The sequence below is a fragment of the Ascaphus truei genome, chromosome 9, assembly GCF_040206685.1.
Source record: "Ascaphus truei isolate aAscTru1 chromosome 9, aAscTru1.hap1, whole genome shotgun sequence".
Taxonomy (NCBI): domain Eukaryota; kingdom Metazoa; phylum Chordata; class Amphibia; order Anura; family Ascaphidae; genus Ascaphus; species Ascaphus truei.
This window is the reverse complement of record NC_134491.1, coordinates 26093108-26115370: the sequence shown is the minus strand read 5'-3', so window position 1 is coordinate 26115370 and position 22263 is coordinate 26093108. Positions and strand designations below refer to the sequence as shown.

Genomic DNA, 22263 nt, shown 5'->3' with positions numbered 1-22263 from the left:
CCATTTACCAGTCCGGTCCCCCGACCCTTTTCCAGGTGGGTGTGCGCGCGCGTCAGTCGGTGGGTGTACGCGCGTGTCAGTCGGTGGGTTTGCGCGTGCATCAGTCGGTGGGTGTGCGCGCGCGTCAGTCGTGGGTGTACGCGCGTGTCAGTCGGTGGGTTTGCGCGTGCATCAGTCGGTGGGTGTACGCGCGTGTCAGTCGGTGGGTTTGCGCGTGCATCAGTCGGTGGGTGTGCGCGCGTGTCAGTCGGTGGGTTTGCGCGTGCATCAGTCGGTGGGTGTGCGCGCGTGTCAGTCGGTGGGTGTGCGCGCGCACACACTTCATGGCTCACAAATTTGTGCAGGGGCAAGAAATGGCGCCGCGCAGGAGACACGCGGCCACCCCAGCGCGAGCATACTCTCCCCCGGCGCCACCTACTCCAAACATACCACCACAGCCCTCCTGCTGTGCTGGAGGCTACACCGCGCGGGGAACCTGCGCACCCGCCCCCGATTACGGCCGGAGCCCCCACCCCAACCGCCAGCCAACAGTAGCCGGACCACTGGGGGCGAAGGCAGCACCGCCGCGCGGGAGACACGCGGGAGACACTCGCTCCCGGCCGAGCACACTGTCCCTGGCGCCAAACCACCACCGACCATCTGCTGTGATGGAGGCGGCAGTGAGCGGGCAACGCGCGCCCCCGATCCGTCGAGCGGGATGGGATCAAGCGGCCGCACCAACGGCTCCTAGAGATCACACTCTCCCCAAGGCATCGCCACTTGGATTAGGACGGGGGGCGGCTCGCAACCAGCAAGCGCACAGTGATCGCCCCCCCTCCCGTGCCGGCACCAACCGCGCAGGCCCAACCAGACAACGGGACCCACCGTGCCGAATTATTTCGGGCACCGGGAGAGGGAGGGTGGGGGGGGGTGTAAGTTGAGGTGCGGTCCAGCTGACGGGGGAGAGTGACGGGCGTGTGTGTGTGTGTGTGCGTGTGTGTGTGTGTGTGTGTGTCCTTGTGTGTCCTTTGGCCCTAGGGACACCGGACATCCAGACAGCATAGGCCCTTTTTTTGCAAAAATGCTAGCTTGAATTGACAAGCCTCACCTAAAAAAACAGCTATATACATAGCCTATTTATGAGATTCTGGCCAACTTCATATATATTTATAGGAGTATTATAGACATTTATAGGTGGAAAGTAGCTATAAAAAGCAATACATATTATATATAGTATATGCACATATCGTACCTTAATTTATATAATGACTCAAATATACTGTATATACAATGTAGTAGGGTTGGGTTTTGCGCTTGCTAAGACTGTCTATGATATATATATATTGTTCGACAAACCTATACATTTGCACGCCCCAGGCGAGTGGATTTAACATCGTGGCGAGCTCCTTTTGGCCCAAGCAGCACACGTGTGATACTAGGTGGCGAGTAGATTTTTTTGTTCGGCGAGTAGATTTTTTGGTGATTTGTCGACCACTGTAATATGTAATATATATGTATGTATGTATGTATGTATGTATGTATGTATGTATGTACGTATGTACGTACGTACGTACGTACATACGTACGTACGTACGTACGTGCGTGCGTGCGTGCGTGCGTGCGTGGTGTGTGTGTGTGTGTGTGTGTGTGTGTGTGTGTTCCAATGAGTGAGGAAGAAGAAGGCACAGCACAAGGGTTGCAATTTTTTTTAATATATTTAAAGTGCAAAAATAGAATCCAATTTTTCAGGGTAACTCAGTATCCGTTCTTCAGGGTTGTGCATGAAGGGATACAGAGTTACCCTGAAACGTTGGATTCGATTTTTGCACCTTAAAACCTATTTATATTTTTTGCAACCCATGTGCTATGTCTTCTTCTTCCTCGCTTCTTGGAACCTGGTGGAGTAAATTTTTATATGCTTAATGACGCGTGCACCTGGTAATTTTGGCTTTATCTTACATATCTTACACTCTCTAGGTGTGCTTTCTCCATGTGCTGTGTGTGTGTGTGTATATATATATATTTTTTTTTTAAAAGCTACCTTCCCTTAGTTGCTCAACATAAAATCAAGGATATATATTATTTATAGCATATAAATATACACACCGAGAGGTACCTGAACACATAAACACATATATACAGTATACTGTATACATCCTTTCCTCAAATCCTTATCTCATTGCCTCAATGTGGCAGGAAGGTGGCAACGGTAGTTCGGGAAGATGTACAGTGGTGCTTGTGCTGGTAGGTTTAACCATACTATGAAAGCTTGAACAATATACCCAACAAGCCGGCATGGCAAGTAAGGTCTGAACACCCAAATATGGAACACGCAAAAAAAGCAATGACCCACATTCTTCGGGGGCTGGAATGTTCCTGGGCCTGGCAGCGGTCAGGAAGAAGGCATGAATGCAGAAAGTGCTAAGAATCTCCAGGGGTTAAACAAAGCTGTCATTCAGACCTCAATCTGGGTACCTACAGCTGCCGGACTCTCTACAGTGAAGCAGCACTGCAAGAACTGGACAACGAACATGAAAAGATTAAATGGGATTGTGACGGTCGGGCAAAGTGGCTCTCATATTAAAGGCTAAGCCCAGCCATTGCCCCTACCAGTCAAAGTGATACCCAGGATTTTATATTTGTACCCATTTTATTGTGGCTAAAATGGCCAACCTGTATGTTGCTAAATGCACTGTTAATGTAAGATACAAAGGTATTTGAACTACTCATTTGTGTGCTGAGTGGGTACTTCAGTTGGCCACCTAGAACACAAAGGAATGTGGGATAGCTTGCTGTGTAAATGTGGGTGGATGAGATGCTTAGGACATTGTGTGAGTGGGGAGGGGTGTTGACTAAGTCGAAGGAACTTTGCCTCTGAAACAAGACATTATTCAGCCTAGACTCTGATGCATCTATCTCAACAGGAGGTATTTGGCCGATACTGGAACCTGAGGTCTGGGTCTGTACCCCACCTGACTCAGGTCCCAGTGGTCAGTTTGAATTTGCCACTCTCCTTAAGCCCACCTCTGTGGGTTGTGCTAAAGCACTGTCACCTCAAATGGCCCTGATTGGCTCATCACAGTCGAGCCATCACTCTGGGATTGTCCAACATAGCTCGGTCTGTGATTGGTCGATGTAGCATCGGTGCTGTGATTGTCCCACACGTAGCTTCTATACACTGATTGGTTGGTAGCCCTCCTCTATAGTTTCAGATGGAGGCCAAGGTTTATGTAAACCCCTGCTGACCCCAGTTAGTTAGATCTGATCCAGACTCACAGCTAGAGAGAGTTGCTGTGTTACTCCGAGATTTTTAACAGAGACACACAGATCCAGAACGACGCTCGGTTGTATAGATGATCGGGACTTTACGCATTGCTAGTACAGTACTAGCATCCCTACGGTATCGTGGTACCCGGAGACTCACGTCGTGTGGAACGTACCCTGAGCCAGCCTATTGAAGCGGTGCTTAGAGCTAGGAATCCCAGGTAAACTCTGTGTTGGTGAGTTTGGGCTGTAACTTGGTATTGTGTTGTGTCTGTTGACTCTGGTCAAAATAAATCTATTTGATTTAACTCTTTCATCCGATCTGGTGTATGTCATCCCAGTGTAAATTGTCCTGGTCTCCCGTGACAGGCTCATTGTTGGCGTTAGTGAAATTAGAAGAAAAGATGAAGACCTCACTGAGCTCACAAGTGGACACCTATTCTATTACAGAGGTACAGACAATGGCAGAATCAGTGGAGTAGGCTTCATCATTAACAAGAGATGGAGAAACAACATAGTGGAGTATGTATGTTCATCAGAAACATTGAAGTATTTAACTATGTATTTTGTCACATTGGATGTAGCATTGGGTATTTTTGTCTTTTGTTTTATACATTTGACCACGCTCAGTAGAACTCCTTTTGACACAAATATATATATATATATTTGATGTGGTGGGTTCGGGGTTAGAGCTTGCTGGGACTGTGTATTCATTATGAGTATGTAAATTCATCAAAAAGAGCAGCGAGAATCGTCATTCAGTTGACACAGAGATACAGGCTACTGTATAATCCAAGTATATGCCCCAACATCAAGTCACACAGACAATGAAATAGAAGACTTCTACCATGAAATCAACAACTCGACAACAAAAGAAATTGTCCACTTATGATCATTATGGGAGAGTTCAACGTAAAGATTGGTGCCCAGCAGAAAGGCGAAGCAACAGTTGATAAGTATGGTTACGGTAACGAAAGAATGTGGGAATAGATTGGAAGAATTTGCAGAATGTGAAAACATCTACATCATGAATTAATTCTTCATGAAGAATCCAAATAGAAAATGGGCACTATGCACAGGGCCGGCTGGGAATATCGCGGGGCTTGGTGGAGGGACATGTGGTGCGGGGCATCTTAACTTCTCCTTCGGCATCTCCTCCTCCATCTCATCATCATCATGGTGCCATGATGTCATATGGTATTGCATTGCCAGAGAGTTACTGAGGCCCCGCGCTCTCTGCCCATAATCAGTTTCATTGTTGTGGGAAAGAGTGCAGGGCCTCTTTAACTGCGGGGCTCGGGTCACAGGCACCGCGGCACCGCCATCAAGCCGGCCCTGAGGCGGACGCCAAAGGCGGCAAAATTTGGAAGGCGGCAAAATGTTGGGGGGTGGCAGCCGCCTAGTGGAGTATTTGCTATCCCGGCGGGGGATTTCGCAAAGCAGGGAGAGAGCAGGGTTGTTGCTAGGTGGCTGGACAGTTTCCTCCATCCTGATTGGCTGTTGGATAATGCAGCAAATCTGGAGGAGGTGTCAGGGGTGCGGTCAAGAAGAGGCGGAAGCAGCTATGGACCAGAGAGGTGAAGGGGGAGGGGCGAGGTGTTTGTGACTGTGACGGCAGGAGGGGGAGTGACAGAAGGAAAGAGAATGGGGGAGAGAGAATGAGAAGGAGAGAGGGGAAAGAGAACGGGGGAGAGAGAATGAGGGAGGGGAAGAAAGAATGAGGGAAGGGAGAGAGAGAATGAAGCAGGTGGGGAGAGAGAATGAGGGAGGCTAGAGAGAATGAGGGAGGGGAGAGAGACTAGGGAGGGAGAGAGAACGGGAGAGAGAGAATGGGCGAGAGAATAGGGGAGAGAGCTTGGCACAGAGAATGAGGGAGGGAGAATGACAGGGAAAATGGGGGGGAAGATAATGAGGGAGAGGGGGCAGAAGGGAGAATGAGGGAGACAGGGGGAAAGAGAATGAAAGGGAGAGAGGGGGGAGAATGACATAGAGAATGAGGGGAGAGTGGGGAGTGTGTATGAATGTTAGAAAAGAAGCTATTAAGTGTAACATTTACATTATTCAGTCGATAGAAAAAAAATCTGAAAGTTAATTGTTTGTGGGGGGCGCAAGGCTGAATGTTCGGCTAGGGCACTGAATACCCTTGCACCTGCCCTGACTATGGAAGATAACAAAAGCTTTAAGAAGATAAAGCAATGACATATAATTGGGTAGAAACAAATCCTCACACACAAACAAGACGATGGATCAACAATAAAAGAATGTGCACTTATCATAAAAATAGTTGAGGACTTCTACATGAAATTGGCCGTAAAAACAGATAATACAGGGCATAATCCAGCAGAGGACAAGTGAGGATGTCCTAGGGGAGTTCTGACCGTGTCGGCAATCCGTAAAAGGACCGGTAAGGAGCAACTTCACTGCCACTGCAGCACGTGAGTCATTCCAGCCGGCTCCACAGAGAAGCGGGAACTTAATGTTCACACACAGATAAGCTTTTACCTTATGTACCATTGTGAGTGCATCTGCATTTTTTATTAACCTAATAAATAATTTTTACATCTACAGTATACTATGTGTTGCGTTTGTTTGCACTTCTGTCTTATATATATATATATATATATATATATATATATATATATATATATATATATATATATGTGTGTGTGTGTGTGTGTGTGTAAAACGAGGAAAGCCTATACAGTATATATATATATATATATATATATATATATATATATATATATATATATATACAGGCTTTCCTCGTTTTACAACGCTTCGTTTTACAACGAATGGCTTATCCAACGCTATGCAATGCATACCTATGTTCATTTTTACAACGCAAAAACGGCTTATCCAACGCTCTTACAACGCTTTGCAAAGTTGTTTATGTGTGTAGCCCTCTTCCCCCCCCCCCCCTAAGTGAGATTGGGGTGGGTAGGTGTATATGACTACTTCTCAGTGTGGTGCGGTACCTGTTTGGCAACCAGGAGAGCTGAGCTTCCACCACGGGGAACCTGGGGTATGTAATTACACTCGGTGCACCGCCTCCACTGATGAGGGATCCCAACGGGGTGGGAGTGGGCCCTCACCAGAACCCACATACAGTAAATACACACCATGTGAATAAACAGTATTTACTAAGCATGAACTGTAACTTCAATAACACTCTCTTTGCATAACATCTAACAATATATGAATAACAGTGCATCACTCTGAATGCATACCATCCCCTCAACCACATGCCCATCATCACATTCCCTCAGTCTCTTGAGTGTCCACAACAGTAAAGAAAGTGTGATTGTGAGGGATAGCGCTTCCCTGTGTTGGGGCCCGGTGGTGCACTTAATGTATACTACCTCCCTGACCAGTCCTGGTCAGGAAAATCCTTGGACTCAGCAACACCGCACAGTGATCCCACGGCGTGCTGCGCTGCACTCTGCAGGAATGGATGCACACGCTGACTCCACAGGGAAAAGAATCTCCAGCCGAATGATCCTTGAACACAGTCTCTGATACACGCTGTACTGACAGTCAGGTACTGTCAGACAGAAATCCTCTTGCTCTCTAAATATGGTGAAGGAGTCCCTGTCCTAAGGCCGACCCTATACCATACAGCTTCCTCTGGTGTCATAGGGGACTAACTGGGCCCTGGGGTATACCTCTACCCTAGTCCCTGCACGCAGAAGAACTCTCCCTGTAGCTTCTGTCTGATCCCAGACTCTGGCAGCTCACCACATGCAACTGGCACTGGTGATATAACACACTGAACAACTAGAAAGCAACCCCCCTTCTTCCTATGAGGGGCCTCTCACTGGCACAGCCAAAGCTAACTGCTGTGGCTGCACGTAAGGCCACACTGTAACTTCTAGTCAGAGCACACAGCACGGCAGCTGTGCCACTGACAAGACTTACACTCACCTAAGGGCAGGGTCCCTATCTAAGGGGCCTTCCCTAAGAACTTACCCACTAACCTAGTGGGGAGTGGGACCTACCTGGGACCTGGGGGTAACCTGGCCTAGTGTAAGAGCCTTGCTCCTTACACACTTCCTCCCCCTTCCTGCTCCCAGTTCCAACTGCCAAACATGGTCCCCGCAACATTGTAGCCTTCCTCCACAGGAGAAGCTGCAAAACCCTATTTGCTGGCTGGCTGCACGTGATGTGGGTGAAAGGGCAATCCCCAGAGGCTGCTGGGAATTGTAGTCCACTCAGGACCTCTTTAGCATTGGGACCGCGTGCGCAGTAAAGATAGCGATCCTGTAATGGCTACCGCGGTGGTAAGGGGGCTAGGAGGAAGCCTGCTACACTCTCCCCCTGGTGAAAAATCCAACGTACCCGCTTGGGGAACGACGTCACTCAGCATAAGTTTATACAATAAAAATGCAGGGCATGATATGTACAACTTATCACACTTTACTCTAAACAATAGGGTACACTTCAGTTCACATAAGATAACCGAGGCCAGCTGAGTGTTAGCTGCTTGCTGAGACCATTTGTGGGGTGCCCCTAACTGAAAATGTGGGGGTCCCTCACTGACTTTTGTGAGCCTCCGCAAACTCATGGTCAGGTGCAACAGTCACTGGTTCCATACTGCTTCCTCCCCCTGGCGGAAGGAATAGCACAGTGTCTCTTGGCCAGACCTTGACCCGGCAATCTGCGGCATGGATGCAGTAGGCCAGGAGATCTTGACCTTTCCCGCGGTCCACCACATGGTGAATGGAGCGCTCCTTGCTGTGCTTAAAGGAGGCAATTTTCACTGAATCACTCACAACACAGTCCTTGTCCCTAAGAACTTGGGAGGCTTCCACTGGGAAGAGAGCAAGTAGCAATGTCTCTGTACTCAAAGTCTCTGTTTCATCCTGCATGGGGGTAAAGGGTTGATACCTTACCACTGCGGTGATTCACGGTGGCCAACAGGTCCTCGGGGACGCTGTCAGTTCCCACCTCGGCTGTCTTGGGACCTGTCCCCGGCACTTCTGGGGCAGTCCACTCACTTTCTGGAAACTTGGGAGCGTTGGATCCCAGTCCTGGGACCATTTGGGTTGGAACGCACTGACTCACATTCCGTTCAGTTAGGGTGACACCCGGGCCCACCGTCAGGTCATGAGCAGTCTCACCTCGGGCACACGGATGTCCAGCGACGTTCTGCTGCTCAGCATGAGCTTTAGTTGGGGCCTTTTCCATGGCCACCTCCATCGGAGCCTGTGGGGAGTAAGGAGGTTCCTCACCACTCCGCTGGCTTGCGATGGGTTCCTCTTCCTCCGGTCCCTCCAACACACTGGGAGTCGCCGCGGTCGTGGGACTCTTCCGCGGTTCCGGCCGCACCAGCGCTTGCTCTGGTGCCACTAGCGGAAGTGCACCTAACTTTTCCTGGGCATTCGCCTTACCCTTGGCGTGGTTAGCAGGTACTGATCCCAAGCCTGGGACCGATGGTACCATTGTAGTAGGCCGGACTGGCAGTGGTAGGGCCCACGAGCCCACAGCAGGGTCCGCAGCAAATGGGATAAATGTCCCTTTATCTTCAGCTTCACTTGGTTGGTCTGCCAGCTGGCGCATCACAACGGCTGGTTGTTGGTCGCTGGAATCACTAAGAGAGAATGGGAGTATAGACACCTTACCCTGTGATTCCGGAATCTGCGGTTCTGGAATCTATGGTGAAGGAGTCTGGTGTCATAGGGGACTAACTGGGCCCTGGGGTATACCTCTACCCTAGTCCCTGCACGCAGAAGAACTCTCCCTGTAGCTTCTGTCTGATCCCAGACTCTGGCAGCTCACCACATGCAACTGGCACTGGTGATATAACACACACTGAACAACTAGAAAGCAACCCCCCTTCTTCCTATGAGGGGCCTCTCACTGGCACAGCCAAAGCTAACTGCTGTGGCTGCACGTAAGGCCACACTGTAACTTCTAGTCAGAGCACACAGCACGGCAGCTGTGCCACTGACAAGACTTACACTCACCTAAGGGCAGGGTCCCTATCTAAGGGGCCTTCCCTAAGAACTTACCCACTAACCTAGTGGGGAGTGGGACCTATCTGGGACCTGGGGGTAACTGGCCTAGTGTAAGAGCCTTGCTCCTTACACACTTCCTCCCCCTTTCTGCTCCCAGCTCCAACTGCCAAACGTGGTCCCCGCAACATTGTAGCCTTCCTCCACAGGATAAGCGGCAAAACCCTATTTGCTGGCTGGCTGCACGTAATGTGGGTGAAAGGGCAATCCCCAGAGGCTGCTGGGAATTGTAGTCCACTCAGGACCTCTTTAGCATTGGGACCGCGTGCGCTATCTTTACTGCGCACGCGCGATCCTGTAATGGCTACCACGGTGGTAAGGGGGCTAGGGGGAAGCCTGCTACATGTGTATATAATATACTAGCTGAGAGACCCGGCGTTGCCCGGGATGTAATTTTGGGGGGGCGTACGACAGGGTTAGGCTTCCCCCCCCCCCCTTGACAGCTAGGTGGGTGACTGAGTTGACTGAGTGTGTGGGTGACTGGGTGGGTGTGTGACACTTGACTGAGTGGGTGGGTGGGTGACTGAGTGGGTGGGTGACTTTGGGTCGGTTTGACTTTGGGTCATGGGTGGGTGACTTTGGGTCGGTGGGTGGGTGACTTTGGGTCGGTTTGACTTTGGGTCGGTGGGTGTGTGACTTTGGGTCGGTGGGTATGTGACTTTGGGTCGGTGGGTGGGTGACTTTGGGTCGGTTTGACTTTGGGTCGGTGGGTGGGTGACTTTGGGTCGGTGGGTGACTTTGGGTCGGTGGTTGGGTGGGTGAGTTGGGTCGGTGGGTGGGTGAGTGGGAGACTGACTGGGTGGGTGAGTGACTGACTGGGTGGGTGAGTGACTGGGTGGGTGAGTGGGTGACTGACTGGGTGGGTGAGTGGGTGACTGACTGGGTGGGTGAGTGAGTGACTGACTGGGTGGGTGAGTGGGTGACTGACTTGGTGGGTGAGTGGGTGACTGACTGGGTGACTGACTGGGTGGGTGAGTGGGTGACTGACTGGGTGGGTGAGTGGGTAACTGACTGGGTGGGTGAGTGGGTGACTGACTGACTGAATGGGTGGGTGACTGGGTGACTGACTGAATGGGTGACTGAATGGGTGGGTGACTGGGTGACTGAGTGGGTCGGTGACTGAGTGAGTGAGTGGGTGGGTGAGTGGGTGACTGACTTACTGAATGGGTGGGTGACTGGGTGACTGACTGAATGGGTGACTGGGTGACTGAATGGGTGGGTGACTGGGTGACTGAGTGGGTGGGTGACTGAGTGGGTGGGTGACTGAGTGGGTGGGTGGGTGACTGGGTGAAAGTGGGTGACTGGGTGAAAGTGACTGGGTGGGTGTGTGGGTGGGTGACTGGGTGGGTGTGTGGGTGGGTGACTGAGTGGGTGACTGGGTGGGTGACTGAGTGGGTGACTGGGTGGGTGTGTGGGTGGTGACTGAGTGAGTGAGTGGGTGGGTGACTGAGTGAGTGGGTGGGTGACTGAGTGAGTGGGTGGGTGACTGAGTGAGTGGGTGGGTGACTAAGTGAGTGGGTGACTGAGTGGGTGACTGAGTGGGTGGGTGACTGAGTGGCTGGGTGGGTGAAAGTGACTGGGTGGGTGTGTGGGTGACTGGGTGACAGTGCGTGGGTGGGAGACGGTGTGTGACTTACCTTGACCCCGTGGCATCTGGCTGGGGCAGGAGGTGAGTTCGGGAAGCTGGGGGGGGGGGGGCAAGAGTGGCAGGAGTCCCGCGCCGCGTTTCCCCTCTCCGGTAGCGGCGCACGTGATGGGGAGAGCAGGAGGCCCGGCCCGCGCTTCCCCTCTCCGGTAGCGGCGCACGTGATGGGGAGAGCAGGAGGCCCGGCCAGCGCTTCCCCTCTCCGGTAGCGGCGCACGTGATGGGGAGAGCAGGAGGCCCGGCCCGCGCTTCCCCTCTCCGGTAGCGGCGCACGTGATGGGGAGTCCCGCGCCGCGCTTCCCCTCTCCGGTAGCGTCACACGTGATGGGGAGTCCCGTGCCGCGCTTCCCCTCTCCGGTAGCGGCGCACGTGATGGGGAGTCCCGCGCCGCACTTCCCCTCTCCGGTAGCGTCACACGTGATGGGGAGTCCCGCACCGCGCTTCCCCTCTCCGGTAGCGGCGCACGTGATGGGGAGAGCAGGAGGCCCGGGCCGCGCCGCGAGGGGGAAGGAGCCTGGAGTTTGCTGCTGAGCAGCAGGGCCGCGCTTCCTCCGCGGCGCACGGTGAGGGTGATGGTGCGGCTGGGGATGTTGCGGAGCGTGGGGATTTGGGTGAGGTGGGGAGGGGGGAGAGAGTGAGGGGCACCGGGAGAGGAGGGGCACCGGGAGAGGAGGGGCACCGGGAGAGGAGGGGGGGGGGGTGTGGAAGGTGAGCTGCGGTCCAACTGACGGGGGAGAGTGTGTGTCCCTGTGTGTGTGTGTGTGTCCCTGTGTGTGTGTGTCCCTGTGTGTGTGTATGTGTCCCTGTGTGTGTGTGTCCCTGTGTGTGTGTGTCCCTGTGTGTGTGTCCCTGTGTGTCCCTGTGTGTGTGTCCCTGTGTGTGTGTCCTTTGGCCGTCACTCCGCCTCAGGCCAATGAGAGGTGTGCGGGGGCGGCCCAAGGGACCAATGAGATTTCCCCTAGGGACACCGGACATCCAGGCAGGCAGGCAGGCTGGCATGCATGCATGCAGGCAGGCAGGCATACAGTGCTTTCACTAATATAGTATAAGATATATTATACTATATTATACTATATAATATATTATATTTTTATATTATATTATATATTATGTTATATTATATATATAATACAGTATATACACTATATAATTTATGTGTGTGCTGCATATATTATTGTCTGCGTAAAATATTATGTGTATTTTAGCGTTAAAAATGCCTTCAGGAACGGAACCTTTCATTTAAACAGTGTTCCTATGGGAAAACGTGTTTCGCTTTACAACGTTTCGCTATCCAACGCCATTTTGAGTAATGCATTGTGTCGGATAACCGAGGACTGCCTGTATATATATATATAAAATAAAAAATGAATAGACGATACTGTTCTGTGGCTAACGAAATGCTTTTATTTGTGCGAGCTTTCGAGATACACTGATCTCTTCTTCCGGCGATGTTACAATGAATAAAGCAAGGTTTAACTTAAAAACAGTGCATCTTGGAATGTTATCTGTGACTGAAACCTATCCCTCCCCTCTGTGCAGTATGTGATTTATGACTTGAGGTGTTAAATAGTCCCTGAATGTTAGTGATGTAAGAGTGTGTGTGTTTGTGTATGTATGTAAATATGTAAAAATATGTATAGCCCCCACAGTGTATACAGCACTTTACAAAAGGTGTGTGTGGAGTGGGAGTGTATGCCAATGGTGTGGGTAGGCGTGGAAATGTAAGAGGGTGTTGCATTACTAAAAGTGTGCGTAGATACTATGTGGTCCTTATTGGTATAGAGGGATGGAATTACATAGAGTATTTGTATGTGTAAGAGACAGCTGTGTGTGCATTCATATAGCGCAGTATGTATAGACATGGCCTTAAGCACTCCTGGGAAAAGTGTTCTCAGCTGAGATCGTTACTTTAACTTTGTATTTTTGTTTTCTGCTATCAAGCAGTACTGCGCATGTGCGGACAAATGAACATTGTTTTCCACATATTACCTAATGCGCATGTGCAGCAATTTAATCAAGGTGATTATTGGAACTAATTGGACTCCTATAAAAGAGGACATTATGGGACACTTTTGTAGAACCCCTGAGGAAGAGAGCAGCTCGCTCTCGAAACGCGTAGGGTTAATTTGGTGGGACCCAGATCGCTACGCCTGAGCTGTTTCCAGTACCGAGACGAATCAGCTGTTTATCGGCTTAAACTCATTGTCAAGATCAGCACGAATCTGCTGCGGTAAACCTGCCACCAGCTGCGAGGAAAAATGAGCGCCAGGGGAGAGTAAAACACACGCAGCCTGGCGTGTGCAGCTATCATCCTGGCCCTGAATCCGGTGCAGTAGCTGTGTGAGCTGAAAAGAGAGGGGATACTCTCAGATATATCCACCGCCTGCTTTTATCTTTCGTCCGGTGAGTGGGCAGTTCATCTGGTGAAGCTGAATACCGGTCCCATACCAATTGTCCTAATATTTGTGAATTAATTATTTTTTTGTTTATATGATTTGTATATGTTTTTTATGTCCAGTGTTTTTAATCAATTTTATTAAATGTTTTTTATTATCCCAATCACCCATGATCTCAGCTGATACATATTAATTTAGTAGTTGTGTATACTATATGTTGTTTGTCTTTTATTTACAGTATTACACTATGTTTTGTGTTTTTTTATATTTCCTTTAAGCACATCTCTACAGCCTGGAATCCATTTCGGTTCTTCCTGTTGGTGAATATATCCTTTACCTGCCGGCGCCTTTTTAATACTTTATTCTTCTCTTGTTACTGTTATCTGACCAGGGGGTCAGTTTTAGTATTTAGGCAGCCCCCTATGTGAGGGTTATTCCTCATATAAGGGTTAATTTCTTCATATATAGTTAGCGCTACCTACCCCGTGTTTGTATCAAAGTAATAGCACACACCAGGCCCCCCCTTTTTTTTAATTATGTTGTAGATAGGGATAGAACCCTTTAAATCAGGATCCCATAAGAAGATTAAGAGAATCCAATATAAGCTTTGAAGTATGCAAACGGCATGCCACAGAGGACCTCAGTGATGAGGACTCCTGAGTGCTGGTGGATCAGCCCTAACGCGGAGCGGCATTAAGAGTCCTCTCCGGCAGCAGGGAAATGGTAGTTCTCACACCAACAAAAGTTATTAGGGTCACTTGTACATGACACCCTAGGCACCCCAATGGGACTAGAAAAACAGGGATAATACAGAGGGATATCCTGAACAGGAGGACAAGTGGGGCTCGGGTCTAAGAACAGTTAAGCAAGTAAGAGATATCCCTCCCTCTGAGTGTTAAGAGTAGGCATTCATGGAAGCACATAAAGCAACAATAACATAAAGAAATAAAGAGATATTATGATGTTGTATAGTGTGGTGTTCGGTCCCCGTGCCTGGGGACCTGAATAAAAGACTGCTGTATGACAAAAGTTCCGGGCACCCATTATTCTACAACCTTGCTACCTTACATCATCGCCCAGCCACCTGACAGAGTAGCCATACATAACACACTGATGTAATTTCCCACAAAGCCTGACAGGGAGGGTTAGATATTATATATAACTTATTATACATAACTATTTAGTATAACATAAATATTCAATATCTATTATTTATTATTACTATTTATTATAACATAACAATTCAATATATATTAGTCACTATGCACTTTAATTTTTTCACTTGTTTCTTTAGTGCAATTAATGCACTTTTATCACTTTAAATTCCTCTGCCACTATCAGGGTCCCAATGGAACAGTCTGTTTGTTAATTGATTAATAAAGTTGGTTGTATAATGAAACCTTTACTGTGACTCCCTGCAGAAGTATTTTCAGTACGAAACGCGTCGAGGTCACGTGGTTTTTGCATCCATCGTGTGGGGGCACTGGCAGCCCATGGAGGCTATTTCACCTGGTGTGGATACATGGTGGGACTGTAGCGCACCCTTATCCCAAATGTGTTTGTTGACATCTAAACAGACTTTTGCAATACATGGCTGCTGGTACCCAGTGATATTAACTCATATGTAAGTGACTACTATGTCTTTTGGTTTTTGATAAATTACTTTTATACTTAACCCGGTACGCACTTGTGTGTGTTTTTCATTTCAATATTACCCCTTTGGTGAGTTTTACATGGGTGTGGAGCACCCTTTTACATGAGAGCTGCAAGGGGGAAGTGGTTTTACTAATAATTTGTTTGCTGAGAGCAGGCCCCTCCATTCTCTCTCCACATTATGTCTCTCTCCTCATTCTGTGTCCCCCCCTTCCCATTCTGTCTCCCTCTCTTTCCCCATTCAAATCAAATCTGTCTCTCTCTCCTTCATTCTGTCTCTCTCCCCCATTCTGTGTGTGTCTCTCCCCCCATTCTGTGTGTGTGTATATTCCCCCCCATTCTGTGTCTCTCTCCCCCCCCCCATTCTGTCTGTCTCTCTCTCTCCCCATTCTGTGTCCCTCTCTCCCTATTCTGTGTCTCTTTCCCTATTCTGTGTCTCTCGGTCCCCATTCTCTGTGTCTGTCTCTCTCCCCCATTCTCTGTGTCTCTCTCTCCCTATTCTGTGTCTATCTCTCTCCTTATTCTGTGTCTGTCTCCCCCCATGCTGTGTTTCTCTCTCTCCCCATGCTGTGTTGGTCTCCCCTTCCTCCCTATTCTGTGTCTCTCTTCTAATTCTGTCTCTCTTTTCCCATTCTGTGTCTGTCTGTCTCTCTCTCCCCCATTCTCTGTGTCTTTCTCTCCCCCATTCTCTGTATGTGTCTCTCTCCCCCCATTCTGTATGTGTGTCTCTATCCCCCCCATTCTGTCTCTCTCCCCCACCCCCCCATTCTGTGTCTGTCTCTCTCTCCCCATTCTGTGTCCCTCTCTCCCTATTCTGTGTCTCTCTCCCTATTCTGTGTCTCCCGTTCCCCATTCTCTGTACAGTACGAACAGACCAACGCTTGGAAAACATAAATGGGGGCCCTATGTACTAAGATTATATTGCAAATCAAAAAGTAGTGCTAAAAACTAGTACAAACCTCCATGAAATGTGCATTGAATGTATGAAGGATTAATACATATAGCGCATAATTGATTGTTTGAAATTCATTTTGACGCATTGCGTCATGTTGAATACCCCATTTCAAAATATATAATTACGTTTTCTTTGTTTTTATTCATAATTAGTAAACACAAGATATAGTTGAAAACGAGAAGTTACGCTCAATGTATTTTCCTGGTAAAATATTTTAGAAATAAATAAACACTAGTTATTGGTGTATCAGGGGGATTATAACGGAGTTCTCCCGGAGCCCACTGCAGAGTAAACGTTGCCTTCAGAAGATAGAGATGCTTTTTAACACTAAAAAAAACTTTTAAACTTTGGGGGTTGCTGCTTTAAAACACGGGAAGGAAGTTGATCCAGGAAGAAATCTAATTGCCATTACTAGAGTCAGGAATTTATTTATTTCCCCTTATGAGACATAATTGGCAAAGGTTTTGATGGTTTTTTTTAGTTTGCCTTCCTCTGCATGTATAGTATATAAATACAAATACTGTAGGATGAGTATGTCAGCCGACTACATTTAATATAGATTGAACTCTATGGACATGTGTCTTATTTCAACCTCGACAACTGTATGTAAATAACATCTTTAAAGTCGCCGGGGAAGTAGAGAAAATCCTGGCAAAACTCCTGAAGAATAGGAAATTTCCACAACAGCAGAGCAATGTCATATTTATCATCATCATCCCTATGAAAGGAGGCAAAGAAGACCTCAACAACTACACTTCAATCAGTCTACTTCCAATCACTTAGATTAGAAGAATATTTACAAAGACTCTCATCAATTGGCTGCAAAGACCCAGGACTTTTCCCAGCTTAGAGAGCAAGCGGGATTCACAGTGCATACAACTCAATGCACCACATTCAAGTTGTACAAGAAGTGATGGTAGCCCTCTCACGATTCGTAGATTTTAAAAAAGCATTTGATTCTGGTTACACCTCAGCCATTTTAAAGGAGCATCTGCTCCTAAAACAAATGCCCCCCCCCCTCACTAAATTGGAAGCAGAGGGTTTCTGTAGCTGAACTGCATTGATTTCACCTCCGGGGACCCACTGCTTCCCGAGATACTTACCTCGGAAGGGGGTGCCGGTATCTCTCTCTGTTTCAATGTCCTGACCACTCGGGCCATTTAAAGCCGCCATTTCAATAGCTCCACTAAGCCCAGCTGGAGCTGGTACCGGCAGCACATCGATATTATAAGGAACATTAACAAGAATACCATATTAACCATTAGATCAGAAGATAAATGCAAACTAAGGATCGGCAAGGGCAGGTGACAGGATGATATTATGTCACACAAAGCTTTTCACAGCAACACTAAAAGAATAGTTGAAGATATTGAATTGGGAAGAAAATGGAATCTTGATCAACAGTGAATTCTTCAGTCACCTATGATTTCAGACATTATTGTTATTTTTGTTATAAGTCCAGAAGACCTCCAGCAACATATCAGAGAACTCACCGAAGCAGGTACAAAGCTGGGCTGCTATAGGAATCTCAGCAAGACCAAAGTGATGTCCAACAAATGTGTCAACTCCACAACTATCAAAATAAACTAAATAGAAGAAGATGAAAACGATGTTCTTTTTAATTAAATCAATAGGAGAATGAAGATGGGATGGGGCACATTTGGAAGAAACAAGACTATCTTTCAAGGGAACATTCCACTGTGCCTGAATAGTAACGTTTTTGACCAGTGTATTCTGCCTGTGCTTCCGTATGGATGTGAAACTTGGACCCTAAATGCGAAGATAATTCAGAAGCTTCATGCAACTCAAAGAAATATGGAGAGGTGTATGCTGGGTATTACCCAAAGAGACAGGAAAAAGAATGAATGGGTTGGGAAGCAAACAAGTCTGTGACATCATCCCCAGGGTGAAAAATGTAAATGGTAGTGGGCCGGACATATCATAAGATGAATTTGGACGAAGATGGTACTTGGATGGATTCCAAGAGATATCAAAATACCAAGATGAAAAATGAAAGTACGATGGGAGGATGCAATTAGGGCATTTTTTTGAGCAACGTGGAGATTTGGAAGATCCTAGGGGTAGCCTTTAACAAGCAGGGGATCGACAATGGCTGAAGGATATATATCCTTAAAGTTCGCTCTCTTTTTTCAGCCACCCCTTCCTATAAACAGCATAATATGTTTTAGGGATGGGAAATCCAGATGTGTGCAATCAAAACCTACCAGAATCTTACAGTACATTACAAAATCAAATAAAAAGCCAAACTCTTAAGATTTGTAGAACCAAACACAAACTTTTTTTATAACCAAAACACAAGTGAATGTACCTACCCTTAATATATTATATATAGTATTTATATACACACACACACATATATATATATATATATATATATATATATATATATATATATATATATATATATATATATCCTTTAAGCTAACTCCCTTTATCTAACCACCCCTTCCTTATAACAGCAATATACTATGCAAAGTGTAATATATACAGTATATATATAAACCAGCAGAGCCAGCAACCAACCTCACACTGATGATACCCATCAAGGTTGAAACATGTCTGTGAGTGGGTTACTGGCTTTGCATCTTACCTCAGTCTTTGCTTAAAAGCTGTGTTTAAAGCAGCATGCATTGGCTTAAGGGTTGCTCTGTAAGAGGAGCTTGAGATAAAAGGTGGCACTGTGTGCTCATTTGCATGTCATTTCCCAGAATCCCTTGCTGCAGTGGAAGTGCTGTGTGCTGGGTGATAATAGTGAAAGACAGGGTTGCAGACCTGCCTAAGACATGCAAATGAACATACAGGAATATTTACAGTTGCTATATGCTTTACTGTGGAGGGTTTTTGTCACTTTTTTTACCCACCATAACCTTAATATATATATATATATACACACTGTATATATATATATATATATATATATATATAGTCAGATAAGGCAGTTGGCACTCCAATAGGTGCTGGTAAGCCACAGGTGCACGTCCCATATAGAGAATGTAGTTATACGTTACCGTTCCGAGGATTGGTAAACAAGAGACAGCACTCAATGTTGAAAATCAAAGTGTATTAGTGAAAGCAAAAATACATCCAGAAACCCAACGTTTCGGTCCTACAGAATGGGACCTTCCTCAGGGGGATAGGAAGGTCCCATTCTGTAGGACCGAAACGTTGTGTTTCTTGATGTATTTTTGCTTTCACTAATACACTTTGATTTTCAACATTGAGTGCTGTCTCTTGTTTACCAATCCTCGGAACGGTAACGTATAACTATATTATATATATATATATATATATATATATATATATATATATATATATATATATATATAGACACACACACAATCTTCCTCCCTTTATCACCCCCATACAATCAGCAGTATATATTATATGCACTGTAGTATACACACATATCATATACTGTATGTGTATAAATATGATATATGTATATGCTACAGTATACATATTTATATATATCCCTTAAGCTTCTCCCCTCCTAACCAGCTGTCCTCCTCATATAAACAGCAATATATATTATATATATTCTAAACTATAAACACTCACATACCTTAATATCTACCAAAGCTTCCTTCCCTTAATGTATGTATATCTTTATATAGTGCCGACAATGTACTCAGCGCTTTACAAAAGAGACAATACAGGAAATTATAATACAATAAGTGCAACAAACAAATCAGAAAATAGGATAGAAAATCCCTGCCCTGGAGAGTTTACAATCTACTGTAAGTGGTATGTTGGGTACTTACAGAGACAGCAGGTGAGGGAATAGGTGCAGTAGATGGCAGTGCGTGGCCCAATGGTTGGTAGGAGTGACTGCGGCTGTGGGACAGTAACCATTAGACTGGGCTACTGAAATGCTTAAATTAAGAGGGGAGTTTTAAGGTTTGATTTAAAGGTGGGGAGAGAAGGTGCTTGGGATATAGTGAGTGTGAGGGACTTAATACAATTGTCCCCCATAAAACCAAGGGTATATATTATTTGTAGCATACAAACACACACATACGTATATATAGACAGGTATATATATATCCTTAAAGCTTCCTCCCTTTATACCCGCTGCCCCCTACATCACGTACCTTTATATCTATATATCCTTAAAGCTTCCTCACTTCAGATCAGCCGCACCTACCAGGAATATCCCTTCTTTGCCGTGGAATATCCCGATGGACTTTAAATATTCCGACTTCTTCCTTCACAAAGTGGAAGAAGCTGCTGGCATTAAGAGAACAGCGGCCATAACCTTTGATCCCGTCGTTGAGAATAGAAAGTAAATCTCTCCCTGGAAAGGCAGAAATGGGGAGGTTTAGGGGTTACATCCACCAGGTTTCTTAGAAGACTGTAGAGCGGGGACTCATTGCTGTCTTGTTGCCCCAGGGAAGGTGTAGGCCCTGGGTTGCCCCTCTGACTGCATCTGCACAGTTTCGGGCTGGAGTGGGATCTGGATTCCGGTCAGAGGGGTGTCACAAAACAGGCTTACGTTTAAATTTAGACCCGAAAAATTCTCCCTGCGACAGCTGCACAGCTCAAATTTTCCCTGGGGGGAGAGAGGGAACTCGGGCCATGTAACACCTTCATAGCCTGTTTAACCCCAGAGGGGCCTGCAAGTTAACCCTCCATTTATAATCCGTTATTACATTTCCCCTATACAATGAAAAGGCGAGCTATCCCATTTAACAGCATTACTCTTTTCCCCGCTGCGGCATATAAATATTTTTTTATAGCTACATATTGAAATTACTAGTGATATATGTGTGTAATACATATATCTAATATGCACACACACATATACTGTATATATTAATATGTATATATACTCCATTTGCTATATATATATTATATATATACTGTATACATATATATAATACACACACACACACATATATGTGTGTGTGTGTGTGTGTGTGCCTGTACACTTTTGATACTTCTACAATTGAGAGCTGTCTCTTGCTTACCAGACCTCGGAACGGTAACGTATATATATATAGGCATATGTTACCGTTCCGAGGTCTGGTAAGCAAGAGACAGCTTCCAATTGTAGAAGTATCAAAAGTGTACAGGCATACCCCGGTACACTACGCGAGTAAGGACATATCGCCCAATAGGCAAACGGCAGCTCACGCATACACCTGTCAGCAAGTCCTGAACAGCAAAACCGACTCCCTACCTGTACCGAAGCTGTGTGCAAGGGGGGAGGCCATAGAGCCTGTTACACATGCGTTATTTACATCAGTTATGCACGTATATGATGATTGCAGTACAGTACATGCATTGATAAGTGGGGAAAAAGCGAGTGCTTCACTTTAAGTACATTTTCACTTTACATACATGCTCTGGACCCATTGCGTACGTTAATGCGGGGTATGCCTGTATTAGTGATAGCAGTGATACATCAAGAAACCCAACGTTTCGGTCCTACAGAATGAGACCTTCCTCAGGAGGATATAAGGGGTGAATAACACAAAACACCACATATATATACATCAACTACTGTCAGCCAATTAACCATTCACAATCACCCAATTAAAATAAACACAAAGAACCTGCAACAGTGACGTCATGTGTTGACTACACTTACATAAGATACCTCCATATTGCTTACGTCACTGATCGCCCAGCTGCGTAATGCATAAGGCGTCCCTAGCAACCACTCTGTATACAACAGGTTGACAGAAAGCTGCATATGGCCAATTGCGCATGCGGATTTGGAGACAGTTCCCCGCTCTATACGGAGGCTTCCCCAACCAAGACTGTAGCGCTAGCGGCTGTCTAACCATAGTTAAACTAATCACCTGTCTCGGGAAAGATGTGCCAGTGTGGTTGGATGTATGTATGCTAGTGAGTGCTGCTGCTTACCCTGTAGCTTCTTAGTGGCATTTTCCGGTCACTGTAGCCATATGTTCCCACTGTTGATAACTAGCTTTGCTGCATACGTAGTACATATATTTTGGAGAAAAGTGCATATTGTCAGCACCTCTATCGCCACCATTTAAATTTCGCCACCTACCTTTCATGTAGTGTACTGTAGTCTCAGCATTCCCATTGATTAGTGCTAACCTGATTGAGGCACAGGGTTATTCCCAAAGCTAATAAGCTGTTATCTCATATTCCATGTCTCATACAATTTGTCCCATTAGGGTGTTTGCACATGTACTCATTTTAATTATTGATTTATGTGTTAATCAGTTTCAATAAACTTTATATTTTAATATAGTGGTGTGCATATAAGTAATATTTTTTGGGGGAAAACATTTATTTGCCCTCCACCTTTCTCTGCTATGTTATAATAATCTCACATTGCACCCACTTATTTAATCAATTGTT

General features: G+C 46.5%; 1 protein-coding gene across 3 annotated transcripts in view; it reads right to left on the bottom strand.

Annotated features, from left to right (window-relative positions):
• CACNA1S (calcium voltage-gated channel subunit alpha1 S) overlaps window positions 1-20388 on the bottom strand; it is a 65781-nt gene extending 45393 nt beyond the window's left edge. For 2 of the 3 annotated variants that reach the window (XM_075613971.1, XM_075613973.1), the window contains exon 1: window positions 20019-20388. The gene's annotated coding sequence lies outside the window, so the exon portion shown is untranslated. The remainder of the gene's footprint in view (window positions 1-20018) is intronic. The other variant, XM_075613972.1, reaches the window with a different exon arrangement.
• Window positions 20389-22263: the final 1875 nt, after the last annotated feature.